The sequence below is a fragment of the Oreochromis aureus genome, linkage group 8 (genome assembly GCF_013358895.1).
Source record: "Oreochromis aureus strain Israel breed Guangdong linkage group 8, ZZ_aureus, whole genome shotgun sequence".
NCBI lineage: Eukaryota > Metazoa > Chordata > Actinopteri > Cichliformes > Cichlidae > Oreochromis > Oreochromis aureus.
The window spans coordinates 24,837,282-24,852,650 of record NC_052949.1 but is presented as its reverse complement, the minus strand read 5'-3'; the positions used below and the strand labels follow the sequence as shown (position 1 = coordinate 24,852,650).

The window sequence follows — 15,369 nt, the reverse complement described above, 5'->3', positions numbered from 1 at the left end:
CGTTTTTTCCTCTCTTCTCCACCCATTGTGCCATTCTCTGACAAATGCCAGCACTACTCAGTAATCACAATAATCAAACTCCAGTTCCCGACAAAACAAAGGCGGAGTGGATGAAGTAAGGCGACAGCTACCAAGATGAGAATCTAATTTACTCCCCAGCTTTTGATTATGAGACGCACACTTTCTCCTCCTGAACATACGAGCTGAGGTGGGCTGCATCTAAAAAACAGCAGCCTTTAGAAAACTCCCTCATCATGGCCAAACCGCAGAGATACACAGTGACTATTCATCAAGCTGTCAGCCTCTACTTTCTTAACAATTTCAGAGCCTTAAAAAATTCTGCTGCATTATCACACAGTGCTCAGAAAAAACTTTAAAAGAGCTTGCAGTGTCCTATGAATATGGAAAGATAACACTTTGGCTTAAGCAGAAGTTTTAGAGCCTAGTGGGACTTATTGGAAGAACACGACATGCTCTAATAGGATTTCCATCCTATTGTTTGGTAAAGCTATCATGTTTGGCTGAGGATTGAATGGTTTATTAGGGCATTACATGCTGCACACTTTCAAATTAGAATTTCTTTTGAGGCTGTTCTAATATTCAGACAGACAAGATTGGAACAGCACCTACGGATACCCTGGAGGAAAGGATTTCACGTAAGTTGTTTGAGGATGAGCTCATGGTTGAAGTCTATTGAACAACACGAGTGAGTGCATGTTAAAGCGCTAGACTGCATCAGTATCTTTACATTTGCAACAAATATAATGGTAATGTGGAAGATTTCAGTGGCAGCTCAGCATTAAACCCTCTGAGGTCTAAAATTTTTACATCCAGAACCAACCTTACTCTTATTCCCGAGGATCAAGGTGATCTTTTTTTTTGTATACTTTATTAATCCCCTAGAGGGGGGTTGTCTTTCATGTCTTTCATCCTGTCTTCCTTCTTCACCCCAACCGGTCACAGCAGATGGCCCCGCCCCTCCCTGAGCCTGGTTCTGCCGGAGGTTTCATCCTGTTAAAAGGGAGTTTTTCCTTCCCACTGTCGCCAAAGTGCTTGCTCATAGGGGGTCATATGATTGTTGTTGTTTTTTTCTGTATGTATTATTGTAGGTTCAACCTTACAATATAAAGCGCCTTGAGGCGACTGTTGTTGTGATTTGGCGCTATGTAAATAAAATTGAATTGAAATTACTCTCTGCATTTAACCCATTCACTCACTGAAGCAGTGGGCAGCCAATCCAGCGCCCGCGGAGCAGTGTGAAATAATCACTCTAACTAATGTCAAAAACTATTCATATTTTTTCCCTAACAAACTTCCTGTTTTCTTTTATCCCCAAAAGATTTAAGGTTGGGGTTAGGGTTGCTACCACCACCATATTATCTTTCTGAAATCAGATGTCATGAGCACTGGGCAGATCTGACTTTGAAACTGAGGAACACTGCTCTCTTTATTGGCTAACTACTTGCCAATCAGGAGGCATACTGGGGTCTAACCTCCTTTTTGACTCTATTAGGGAGCCTAATTTACAAAATGAACTTCATATTGCACCCACAGTTACTTAAAATCACTTTTTCCACATACCCAAAAGGCTTTTTTAAATCATGGCGGCAATGAAAAACAATACAGGTTTAAGGAACTGACCTGGAAGGTATTCATCTTGGAGTCTATGGTTAGATCCAAGCCTTTAGTCAAGCTGTAAACTACCAGCTACTACTGAAATTAACCATGAATATTGGTGGGCCATGTTGCTTTATGACTGTGTTATATAGCATATCACATTGTCATAGGTAATTTATATACCATACTGTCATTACTGAATGCACAATATTTATATTTGCTTTTATATTTGTGATTACAAAGGTTCACATTGAACAAGTTTAGTGGAGTTAATTAAGGAAGTTCACATTAAAGTTTTAATGCAGTTCACTAAGTTTCATCATCATATTAGCTCAAGTTAATATACAATATTATGTTTGTAGATGCATTTCAGTCAAGTCAATAAAAAGTGTGTTCTGGCCAGTCTAAACCAGCAATTCCTATGTGCCAGGGGCGCCCAACTCCAGGCCTCAAGGTCGGGTGTCCTGCAGGTTTTACATGTGTCCTTGATCCAGCACAGCTGATTTAAATGGTTAATTTACCTCCTCAACATGTCTCAAGTTCTCCAGAGGCCTGGTAATGAACTAATCATTTGATTCAGGTCTGTTGACCCAGGGTGAGATTGAAAACCTGCAGGACAGCAGCCCTTGAGGTCCGGAGTTGGACACCCCTGCTATAGTCACGACATATAGAAGGAAAATCGTAGGGCGCTGCTTGCTAACAATTTAAAAAAGTGTAACAGCTAACTGTAAAGCCATAAAGGTCCTTAATTATAATAAAAACGTACATTATGAATTCCTAACGCATCTATGAGAACTGATTTATGTGAGAACAAAGACATGGAAAAAATGTTTGTTGCCACTTTGTGTTTATCATAATCAATGCATCGAGGCCTTTAAGACACACCTGTAGTATCAGTTTAGATGTTTTTACTGCAGTGATGAAAGACTCCATTTTCAAAAGTTGTGGAAAAACAGAGTTAGGACAATGTTTAAGATTTCTCCTGGGAAAGAAAGAGAAGACCGGCACAGGCCTTGCATTAAAGTGGACGAGTCAGACTTGCTGTGGTTGGCTGCCCACTAATCTAAATCTTTTCTGAGATTTGTGACAGCAAGACAAGAAGGAAAGGAGAAGGAGCTCCCATGGACCCAAAGCTATCCAAACCTAAGCCAGACCTCTCTGGCAGAGAAATATATTTCATATTAGCTGTGGCTAGTCTACACAGGGAAGATCCTGAATGGATTACAGTAAGAGAAGGATAAAGAAAAAAGGAAAGTCTCATCTTGAGACATAGCTGTTTCAAAAATGAGCACAAGGTTCAACAATAATTGTCAGGTGAGGCTGCACAGAAATCACATAGGTCATAACAGAGCAGTACCTGAGGGAGCAGGAATCTAAAGGAAGTGGGAAGAAGGAAGAAAGGAACCTGAGCAGGGACATTTGATATTAAGGAAAGGGAAAGTGTGGGTTGGGAGGCTTTACAAAAAGATGCATTAAAAATTTCACTTGGGGAAAGAAGGAGATGGATGGAGAAGAAAAGAGGAAGTTGAGAGACAGAGCCGCAGAGGATGACAAATCCAGGATAAGCTGGTTTTGCAAGGTGCTGGGTGGAAGCCATCCTGTGCCAAACTGCTGCAACATAAGTGAAGAGGAAGAGGGAAAGTGGAGAATATGTCTTCTAAAGCAAGCTAACGAATTTAGCTCCACTTACTGTGATTTACTGTTGCAAGTCTTGATGTGCATTTACCTGAGATTAGTGCATCATTACTGCAAGCAGACCAAAAATAATGCAGTAAATCAGTCTTTATCCAGTTCTTACATAGTATGTTGTACATCAGTCTGCACTAGAAAACAGCTATTTGTTTATATGAGTATAAACCAATTTGACTTGTTTGGCTTAGGTGATATTTGTAATTATTGTCACGGCTTAAAATCTTGCTTGTCTATACAGTTTTATACAGCGCCAAATCACAACATCAGCGGCCTCAGGGCGCTTTATATTGTAAAGTAAAGATCTTACAATTATACAGAGAAAACAAGAGAAACCCCAACAATTGGATTATCATGAGCAAACACTTGGTGACATTGGGAAGGAAAAACTCCCTTTTAACAGGAAGAAACCTCATCAGATGTAGGCACGGGGAGGGACAAAAGACACATTGTGAAGAAAAGATTTAGAGATTAATAATAACTGACTCTAAAAGGCAATGTGTGTGCATAGAGAGTGAAAAGAGGTGAGTGAAGAAGAAACAGTCATGGAAGCCTTCGGCTGCTTTAGATCAGCAGTCCCCAACCCCCGGGTCACGAACTATTGGTCCATGAGTCATTTGGTACCGGGCTGCGAGAGTTGAGGCTCAGGTGTGAAATTTATGGTTTTCAGGGTTTTTATCCGTTTTTATGATTATTATTTTTTATTGTTTTTATCGTTAACTCGATTTTCCTTGGTCTTTTCTCGTGTGTTATGAATAAATCTTTTTTTGTAGCGGTACTGGTTTTATTTTGTTGTATTTATCCGCGACACCTTAAAGGTCGGTCCATGAAAATATTGTTGGACATAAATTGGTCGGTGGCGCAAAACAGGTTGGGGACCGCTGGGTTAGGCTATTGCAGTGTAACCAAGGGGGGATTCATGGTCACCAGCTCTAACTATATGCTTTTTAAAAAGTAAAGTTTTCAGCGTAATCTTAAAAGGAGCCTAGAAGTTGAAGGCTCTGTCTGCCATTGTACATTTAACCCTTTTCAGCCTGAACCATAAAATAAACTTGAAAATTCAAATTAACAAAACAATTGAGTGCTTATTGAACCTTCCAGCATTTTCTTAAAAAAACCCACCCTGGATATTAATTGGTATATATGAATTTGAATTAAGGAGGAAATCTTTTTAAGGAAAAAAAAAAAATCAGTTTTGGTGGTGAATTCTCAGAACCACAAAAATAAGAAAGAAAAGAAACCACAAAAACCTTATGCACTGAATCAAATATGATACAGTACATCTTAAGGAGTTAAATATATAAGCCAGCAGTCTAAGAGCAAAGTGCTCTATGGGTGTGGAGCCGGTGAAGAGAAGCTTATATGGAGGAAACGTGGTCTTAAATCTCTGCCTGTCAAAGGTGGCAAAATGTCACTGCAACCCACCCAACAGGGGTTTAATTTCTCTGTAAACTAACAACCAAATGGCACAAAGCCAACATGGAGACATCTCATTTCTGCATTGTAGCTGACATAAGTAAAGAAGCTGAACTGCAACATTATTTGTTACCAACACTTATCCTGTCCAGTTTTAGGACTCACACTCCAACAGTCCTTTTAAATAGGGTGACGCTGTTTGGAGAGAGTTTTTTGGTTGTCATGAGCTGCAGAGGTTTTTGATTCAGACTTAGTCTAGATAATGCCCCTGGCACAAACATCCCAATAACCCAAAAATATCTCAGCAGCACAGCAGCAAAGTGTAAAAGGCTTGTCGGCTGTTACACACAGTGATACATAATGTTCTAGTTAATTATAAACCAGAAAACAAATATGCACGCATCTGTGTTTGAATGCTCGTGCCACTTTGTCTTTCATGCGGTTCCTTACTGTCTCAATTGATGTTTAGTGACTGTGTTGGCTTGTTTAAAAATCCAATTTCCCTCGGACTAAGCTAACGTGGCAGGGCGCTCCAAGTGTTTTAGGCACTAACTTAGGATGTGCATTTGTCTACATGGTGAGAGTTAGAGCGAGTTAGGAAGTGTGATTAGAAACACAGAAGAGCAGCAGGGTATGTTAGACGTTTCTGAAGTCGACTGGAAGAAAGTGAGAGAAATGTATGACTTTCTGTTCCTACTAATCAATTAGCAGGCTGATTTTATGTCATATTTGTGACATTAACCGAGTCCAGAGTGAATGTGTGAACACTTCAAATCATTTTGAAGCTAGAAAAGAAGCGGTGGGAGAAATAAGGTAAAGGGAAGATAGAGTTCTTTATGAATTCCGGTATAACAAAGAGGCCTGCAGTCTAAGAGAACAGAGTTTCCTCTGTGGGAGTCTCTTCCCAATCAAAATCAGCCGAGCATATTACGATGATTAAGGTGTGCGAGACGAGGGATTCAGTGATTTCATTTTGCTCTCATCACTGCGATAGGTCCTTCATTAGGCATATTTTCTTTGCAGACTTTGTCAGGACCAATTTCTTTGACAGCGGAGCAAAGTGGGTGTTCATGCTACAGTGCTTTATTTGAACCCAAGGCCAGTGAAAGGAAATGACTTTCTTTTATTTCTGAACTTTTGATTTCAGTAACTGCTACAGACTACATCTGTCTTTGTCAAATAACTGCCTACAGTAGTTTCCATATTCATCTCTCGCAGAGGCACTTTGGGGTTTTATTTTTCCCTAATTTTTCATACCTTTCGCTTGTTTTCTACCTGAAAACTTGAAGAGCCTGTGAGGTAAAATAATTAAGTTTCATTATGTCTGCGCTAATTAGGCAGCGGACTGCTGAGACACGTGTGTTTGTTTTAGGAGCTTGTGGGAGCTTGCCTGCTTTTTCGCAGTTTACCTCCCGACAGTGAGGCAGAAGCTGAGAAAATGAACAGCAGCTGAAAGCCAAATGCTGACAGTTTTGTTTACGTCTGTCAAGTTTGTCTGATCTGCTGCTTTTTGCCAGATAAGCACCTGCTTTTCTACTCTAAATATCAATTTGGCAGGTCAATGTTCAAGTTAAAAAAAGTGCCATAAAGTGAGTTGAGTCAATACAGCTGTCTGTTAGCTGTGTCATACCTTGCTGACACTTTCCACCATTATGAGTGAGGATTTCTATGCTTCAGGAATTCAATCTGTGCTGAACGTGTTTACAGACTCTAAAGGTCAGGATTCATTTTGATAATCACTTTGCTGCTAACTGAATTCATCTTACAGAAATGTTCATTATATTTTTTAAATAATAAATTAATGATTATAATTTGAAATAACTGTTGCAACTGCAATTTATTTTATGTTGGACAGTGAGTGATATTTTTATAGTCCATGTTGCATGGAGGCATTAGTATTCCTCCTCACAGCTTTCGAGGAAAGCTTCATCTACTACCACAAAATATCTTTCCATTTACACTGTGATAACAAAACTGCTGGGTGGAACTCTGAGATGAATGCTTTTTAAAAGAATGAAAAGCAACATTAATGAATTGCCTTACAGCTGGTGGGAGGTACTTGGGATTGATGGTGGGCGAAGAAAGCTAGAGCACTTTCTCACAGCAGAAACTGGGATTTGCATTCCAAATTCAGTTTGTCGTTTACTCCAGGCAACAATAACAATTTGACCCCCTCCAATTCTCTACTTATAGCCCCCTAGAATATCCAGCTTGCTCAGAATGATCCTGAAAACAGACATCCTGTGGTAAAACAGTTTTGACTGTCTCGCATGCTTTTATTTTAAAAATGCTTTACATGAAGACTGCAGGCCTCAGTCTCAGTCTTATGAAGTTACTCTCAGTGCTATAGATGACATATGTTAACACATGTAGCAATCATGTTGCTTCCTTTTGAGGGTAAACCTAGTAAGGAATGTTAGGGAACAGTGTAGAGAAGTTCATGGAAACATGCTAGCTTGTGTGTTGGTGCAATGTTTATACTGTATGCAGTGATGCTTCCAGGGAGTACAGATTTGGTATATTGAAGCAAATATCTCTTTATACTGGAAACCCATTCATGTAGTTTTTACTATCATCTGGACTTGCATGAAGAAAATGTTCAGTAAATCAAGTTGTGTGAATGTAATGTGGTTCACTAAAATTGTAGCACTACGTCAAAGCAGAGACATCACTGCTGTTATTTTTGCAGCATTAATTTTTTTTGCATCAAGCTTGATTTTGTGATTTGTTTTCCATGCAAATAAACATCTGTCCAATCAGATCACTGATTTTGGCAACAAGTGTGCCTAGGCTCAAAATGTGCAGCGCTACCGTTACAGCGGCTCACATACTTGAGAAACTGCTGTATTAAATGACATCTAAAATGAACTCAATACTGCTTGCGAGGTTGGCGGATTTCTGGTATTCAAATCTCACTGCTGGTACTTTGTTGCGGAAACCAAAGGAGTACATTGTTGAAATAAATGAAAGGAACCACTGAGCTGTTTTATTTAGTTCGTCATTTTACGCACAAAAGAACACAGTTTGCACCACTGGACATAAATTGTACTTTTTATTATAGCTTTGATTTGGCTTTACATGGAGGTACAGACTGAATATGCTGCATCTCTTTGCTGGTAGCTGGAGTGTTTTTGGTGTGGAATAAGTGTTTGTGTTGATTAGTCCATGAGTGGTTTGAGCTTTTCTTTTCTTCAAGTGGGGAACTTCATGGGAGTCTAATTACTCAAATATATTCAAAACAGAGACTGGTCAGGCAGACAGGTTGATTGACAGGTAGCTCAGGGCTGCTGTTGAATAGTAATGCTTATTTGTCAGTAGCTCAGCATTGTGTGTAGGTGTTTGATTCCTGGTCTGTGTATGCATGTGTGAAATGTCGTTTCGTATTTGTGTCTGTCAACTGCTTTTTGTCTTTGTATGTTTATATCTGTTCCGTATAGGTAGCTGCTGTTTAACATACATGTCTTTCAGCCAGTCTTTCAGACTTGCTGTTGTTTAATATGCATATATTCTTTGTGCGTGAGTTTGTGTGGCAGCATGTGGGTGTCTACACTGCAGAGTACTCTGAAAATGTGTCAGCCTGTCAAAGCCCATTCCAAAATGTGTCACTCTCTTTCTGCCATACATATCAGTTACACCTTAGAAAGTATCACTTCAGACCTTTTTTGGTGTCAGCTTCTAACAAATCGCGTATCTGTGGCTGTCTACATGGAGAGAAAGTTGCATTTAACTTACATTTGCGACCTGCCTGTTCTATAGGGAAATACCCCAAATACCACCAGCTAGCAGCCATTTGTGCTGATTGATAAAGACTTATTCAGACTGATTGCAAGAGTCTGTATTTATAAATTAGACAGCAATTATTTGAAAACCTTCAACAATCTCTCACTGTGATTGTAGTCTGACCAAGTCAGACTGCAACTGTTTGCAGAAAGGTTGCCTCATATCAGGTGACTTGTGCAACTGTGCAACACCCTCAAGAGCTAAGCAACAATTTACTCAACACAAGTTTCAAAAGATTGCAGAATATAGAAGAAAATGAAATGCAATCACCAAACAGTCACCAATTTATTTGTTTATTTTATTTTATTTATTTTATTTTAATTTTAGATTTTTTGTAAAATGGTACATTTGAAAATTCATTTGACAACAACAATAATTGTATTTACCATTACATGCTGCACCCAAGATGGCACAAAAGACAAAATCTCCAAAGCTTTCTAAAGAGAGAAATGAAGTTTCTTAAAATCTTCACTCTAAAAGGAATTTTTCCAAAAATTTTTATTACACTTCATTTTCTCTTTGGAAGATGTCATAAAGATAAATTGCCTTTCGTTTTTAATGATCAATTCTGTGATGTATCGGTGATATAATCATATTATATATTGTGTGTTATATCCTTGAATAGTTTTATATTATGTAAAACTACAAACATACATGAGTTGAAAGACAACCTTATATTAAAATTGTCTCGACCAGTCTGTGACCAGCCTGTGTGACTGAGGGCAATGAGCCACCACATGTGACCCATAATGCCCGGCCACATGTGGTGAGAGTATGCAGGCAGTTCCTGGAGGATAAAGGAATTGATACTATTGACTGCCCCTACTTTTACCTGTCATAAGTTCAATAGAGCACTTGTAGGACATTATGTTTCAATCCACCTGATGCCACCAGGTTCAGCCTCAGATAGTCCAGGAGCTTAGTGATGCCCTGGTCCAGATCTGAGAGGAGATCCCCCAGGACACAATTTGTCATTGTCAGACATGCATACAAGCACGTGAGCCATACAAACTCACGAGTACCTTTGAGAGTTGCTGCAATGAAATTTTGTCAAAATGCACTAGCCTGCCGCATCTTTTTTTTCATTTTGATTTTGGGGTGTCTTTGAATTTAGCAATGTGTGGGTTGATAATTTTCATTTCCATCAAACAATATGGCATCCTTTTAATTTTGTGTTATGAGAACTAAAGTATGTATAGAAAAGCCTACATTTACAAGTCCCTTCTAAATCGCGGATGTCCTGGATTTCAGATTTTGTATCAGAAGCACTGCAGGTTTGCTCTGCGGACTGGTTCACAGTTATATAAACACCCAGCCTACACACAGTGCTGCTAACATCTTTACTCCTTTAAAGTAAAAAAAAAAAAAAATCATTAGTAACACTGTGAGTCACATTCCTACTTCAGTCCCTGCGATCAGAGAGTAACACAGACATTTCATTCGTGGCTTTTTGTATAAAATAAAAACAAACAAGCAACTCTACATAGTGCTTACTGGTTAGTCATAATACCTGAAAACGCTGGAACATCTGCACCTGGATGGGTGAATAGTGAACTTTCCCTTGGTGGTGCAGAAGCAGCAAATGAACTTGTCTTTGCTATCTGTCATTTTTACTGAAGTACTGTTTGGTGCAAAGTGGCAATGTTATTGATTATTATTACTAGTAATGGATTAAAAATGAAACACTGAAAATTCTGAGACCCTCTGGCCCATTGAACCGCACCATAACTCTTGATTAAATGTAAAAGTAGTTCAGCAAACTTAATGTTTGTAGCAAACTTAAGGAGAGCTTGTTAAGTTAGATTTGTTGGTTTATTGAAAACGAAACCAGGGTGTAGAGAAAATTTATGGGAAAACGACTTGTTGTCTTTAATCTGAGAATAAAACAATTTAATATTAAACATAGGAACTAACAAACATCATCAAATAGTACAGTGACGGAGATAAGGTGGGTTGTATGTACCAGTCATGGTGGGCAGTCTTAGAGTATTCTTAGCTTTGAATTGGGTCAAATTGTTCTTTAAAGTCGGTTTTTTCTACATTTGCATTATTTGTTAGCAAATTGAGCCTCTGGTTTAATCATCATAATCCATATTTGATAATGTTCTGTCTCTGGAGGTCTTTTTGGCAGATAGAGTGAAAAACTTCTGTTCTGTAAATATGTGACTGGTGATGCGTATTCTGAATTGAATTTGAGCTGAAAAGATATTAATGGAGATGTTGTCACGTGACAGCTTGGTAAACTTAATGACTTTATTATTATTGTCAGCCCCAAGTTTTATATTTTTTTTGGTTCTGTTCATTTTATTATGATCGACATTAGAGTCTAAGGGAGTTTGGTAAACGACTCTTGGTCCGTCAGTTTTTCAAACAAAACGATAGCAGAGGTGAAATGTTGCCTGGTGACACTGCAGTCGCAAAGTCTTTGAGACGTGCTAAGGTGAGTGTTACACTTTTAATTGTTGGCCAGCCTCGACATTGAATGTCAGTCAGTGATGGACAGCACCAGATTGTTATCATTGGCGATTGATAGCTGTTCTCAGCAGTGGACACATTGACCCTGTCAGATAGTGACATGGACATATTGGGTTGTTTTTTGAGCCAGTCAGATGTGCGGTGTTGTGTGGATCTGTTTGTATTGCAGTGTGAGTTCTTGTATCCCAGCCCTACTGCTAAAACGTATTCATGTTCTAGTTTTTGACCCTTGGTCATGACCATATAGTGTTTTGGTGGTGGGGAAAAAGTGCTTATGTGAATGTGTATGAAAGCACCTTGAGTGCTCAAGTAAAGTAAAAGAGCACTATATGAGATCCAGTCTGTTTACAATTTACTGTGACAACGTAACCAGTAGTAATACAGCTTTCATGTCCCAAAATAATCCACCAGAAATATGCACGAACACGTGATTCATGCTAGATGCTAGCTCTGTTTCAGCTTATAGAAAAATTGAACAGGTTATGCCCCATATGTCAATACTACTCTGATGGCTTTGGTTTTAGTTTTGGGTGATCTAAAAACCTGTACCCACATTTTGGACAGGAAGTGATGGTATCTTTGTAACAAAACACTCAAATATCATTGTGCTTATTTGCAGCCATTGATAATAAATTAGATCAGTTATTAGTTACAAGCCGCTATATTTTGCTAGAACAACTCAGCACTGGAAGAAGCTTCTGTGTGCATAAACAGTTCTGCATTGCATAACCTCACTGTTTGCTTCCAGAGGCTGCCCTTGAGCAACTATTCTTTCCAGGCATAAATGCCCTTTAATGCAGTCAAAATGAGGCTTAGGAACTAGTAAGTGGTTCCCATTTGTAAAGTAAACTAACTCCAACTCACAATATCCCATGTAATATAGATGAAATGCATTAAGAATGAGGGGAAAAATACTGTTAGTGAATGGGTCAATTGCTCAAGGCTTCAAACCCCAAAACACAGTTTCTGTACCTACAGTTTAACTGCAAAGCAGAGATCAGTATGTAAATTAAAAGCTGGTTATGCAACATTAAGTAGAGTGACCAAATATTTATGCATTATTTGCTCTTGTAATTAGCTTATATTCATTCATGCCCCGTGGATGCGACTGCCTACACACTTGCCAGCCTGTGATTTGTGGCTCTCAGACGAATTCACTAATCAGCTTTGACCTACTCGTAAAATATTAGGTTCTATTAGGAGCCTTGATTTTGTGTGTGTTACTCAGGTATATGCTTGCATGCTTTTAACTTATGAAACCACTGGCCCTTGTATTTTGCAGCTTTCTTTCCATACAAATCCGGTTTCCTTGCTGTCTGACATGGCAGTCTGCCCACAGTTGTTAGTTGTGATTGAGAGTCAGAAGATGCCACCTCAGTGAAAAGGGCTTTTTCATCCGCAGGTGGAAAGCAATCATAACTTCAATTTTTCAGCAGCTAAAACTGGAGCAGCAGATCACACAATTCAGCAGTCAGCTCCTTTCTTGTTTCACTTGTGACGCAAAAGATTCCCCTTTAGGTCTCTGTCTGTGATTCTGATGGGTTTTTTTTTTCACTTTTGGTCAAACTAAACTGTTCTATTTTTTTCTTTTCATATTCATTTTTCTTAGAGTGGTCCTGGCTGCTGAAAGCAAAAAGCTAGGTTGGCCTTTGCGCCTCCTGCTCACATGTTGGCTCTTAAACATGCACACACATCCATCCATCAAAATGGAAATGGAAAGGTCAACAGATTTACAGTACATGCTACAACCTGTGGGTTTGCAGGGCCCTTAGAAAAAGTTTCTGTTTCTATGCTGAAGGACAGGCTTGCAGAAATATTCAGTTAAATTATTGCATCATACTCATATTTTTTGACATAGTTCTTTGTGTGGTTGGTTTTTTTTGTTAATGACCTTTTGCAAATATCAATTTTACAGTAAAACAGTGAGACATTTCCTTTTAAAGAGTCTTGATTATTTTTGACAAGTCTTTGATTTCAGACTGGGGTTAATCAGGCTTCTTATTTTTTTCTGCTATCAGCATTTGTTTGAAATAAGATCTGCTGATTATCAGCTGCAGATAGTTAACTAGTTAACAACCTACAGCTTAGCTACCCACAGGTACCTAACTAGGCAACACGAGGTGGTTAGAAATTCAGTTTATGATAAGTGAGCTATTCAGTTAGCTCCTGAGTGGCTGGATAGCTAGCTTGCTACATAGGCTAGCTATTTTGGAATTGGACAAAGACTTATAAAACATGTATAGGTTATCTATGATTCTTCACCAAACTTTAATAGAAAAATTATCTGTGCAATGATAAACATGAACAGCTGTGGTTAAGAACTGTATATCTTTACATTGTGTGTCCTATTTTTTTATAATACTGCACTGTTTTCTTCTGTTGACTCTTTAATGTTGAGTTTTTGGAAACTGAACTTGAGGGGCTCTGACTATGAAAGAGAAGACACTTATTTATCACTCATAACTCAGCAAAACTCTAATTCACACACTAATCTATCGTTTATATTATGCTAAATTGAAATTTAATACAATTGATCATACCATATTTCGTAAGACTTTGAACTAAATAGATATATGGCTATTTTTCAAAATGCAGGTTTCACCATGGACTCACACCTGGAGACTACTACCTATTTTTCTATACAATCATTGAACATATTTTTGTAGAAGGTCTAGAAAGTCTGCAGAAATTTTATCTGTTTACAGCTACTGGTATACAGCTTCCAGCTGTTTCTTTAAGTGTTAGTAAGCCTGTTTTCTGTAGCAAATTGGCATCTTTCTGTGGGTAACCATGACTTGACCTGCAACTTACAACAGTTTCTGAGAAGGTGCTATTTTTATTATGGAATGTGATAAGGTACAGATGAATCAATCAAAAATAAACATGCAAAATATGAAAGCTTAATGTTGTTGCACTTTTGCAGGGACACATTTGCTCTAAGAATAGGCACCTCTGTACACTGAAATATAGAATGACTAAGTTATAGAAGAGACAGAGAGGAGTTTGTGAAAGACCTCACACAACAATGTATTGACTAAGCTTTTTCAAGAAACGTACAACAGCACTGTTTTGTAGATTCTTTTTAAAGAGCCAGACATTGCTTCTTTCAGTGTTTCAGCAGTGTACATTAAGCTGTCGCAAGAGCCAAAATAATTCTTTTCTCAAGAAGACAGTTAGAATCCCAGAGTTCGGCACTGAGCCTGAAACAGGCAGTTTGCAAAGATTTGAAACTTCTTATTCAGACATATTGATTGTCTTACATCAGTCCATAAGTGCCAGACCTAAGGAATATAAAATTAGAACAGACGCTTTGGTTTATTCACATCTCCAGCAAGGTTTTAGATTGGATGTATTTAGAAATCTGGATTGTCTGAAGCATCTTCGTCATATTTTCATTTGAGCAAAACTGCCACTCATTTCCTGGTACATTGTATTAGTACTGTTATTTAAAGACGAACTTTAGTAGGCAGGATATGTTTCTACAGGCATGTCTGATTTCCAATATTGACCTTGAGCAAGCCAATAAACATCATTAATTCAACCCTTTTTTGCTCCTGAGTTTATTTCCCTTGTGACAACTCTACGAACTAGAAACAACTCAAAGTTTTTATACCCATCATCTTTCCTTTTAGAAAGCACTTGTTTTTGTTGGATTTTTGTTTTTGCTACAAAGCAACTGATACGGCTTATCCAGCTGCAGAACTCTTGGTGGTTTCACCCCACAGAGAACTCAAAGCATGCCACAGAATACCAAATTATTTGGGCTCATCAACAAAGGAATAGTTTATGGAGTCCCTGTACCCTCAGCGTTTGCATGCAGGGCAAGCAAGTGCCAAGACTGGAGTGAAGGTGAACAACATCAAAGCTCATGTGTTGCAGCGACATCCCATCAAGCACAAAGTGGACGGTGATGTGTCATATTTGCACTGGGGTGGCAAGACATTATAAAATGCAGAACAAAACAGGTTTTTAAGGGGTTTGAACCAAGTGGAAATTGGCTTCCCTGATGTATTTTTTTTTACCTGTATCTGCTTGAAAGAGTGGAAACGGTTGCTGAGGTTCCCATTGTGTCCCAACCAAAGAGGTGTGTGCATTGCCAGTATTATCGCACTCCCTGCATTGGTGGAAAAGTTCCCTGTTTACACTAAAAGAACTGCAGAACATAATGCAGGACTGGCTACATCACTGACCATTAACTCTTCCCCATGACGTGACATGGCAGAAGTACTGAGACGCCTTTGTGTGTGTGTTTGCGTATGTGCTTTGACAGTCGTCATGCGGGTAAATGATGCAACTCCCTGAAACAAAAGGCTTCATCATAACAAAAGGTGTACACGCATAGAGCTATAGATAGAACAGTGTGCTGGCAATATCACAGTGATAAAAGAGAGC

General features: G+C 38.7%; 1 protein-coding gene across 2 annotated transcripts in view; it reads left to right on the top strand.

Annotated features, from left to right (window-relative positions):
* LOC116330282 (ras-related protein Rab-26) overlaps positions 1–15,369 on the top strand; it is a 112,126-nt gene that overhangs the window by 30,840 nt on the left and 65,917 nt on the right. The gene's annotated exons all lie outside the window — the stretch shown is intronic.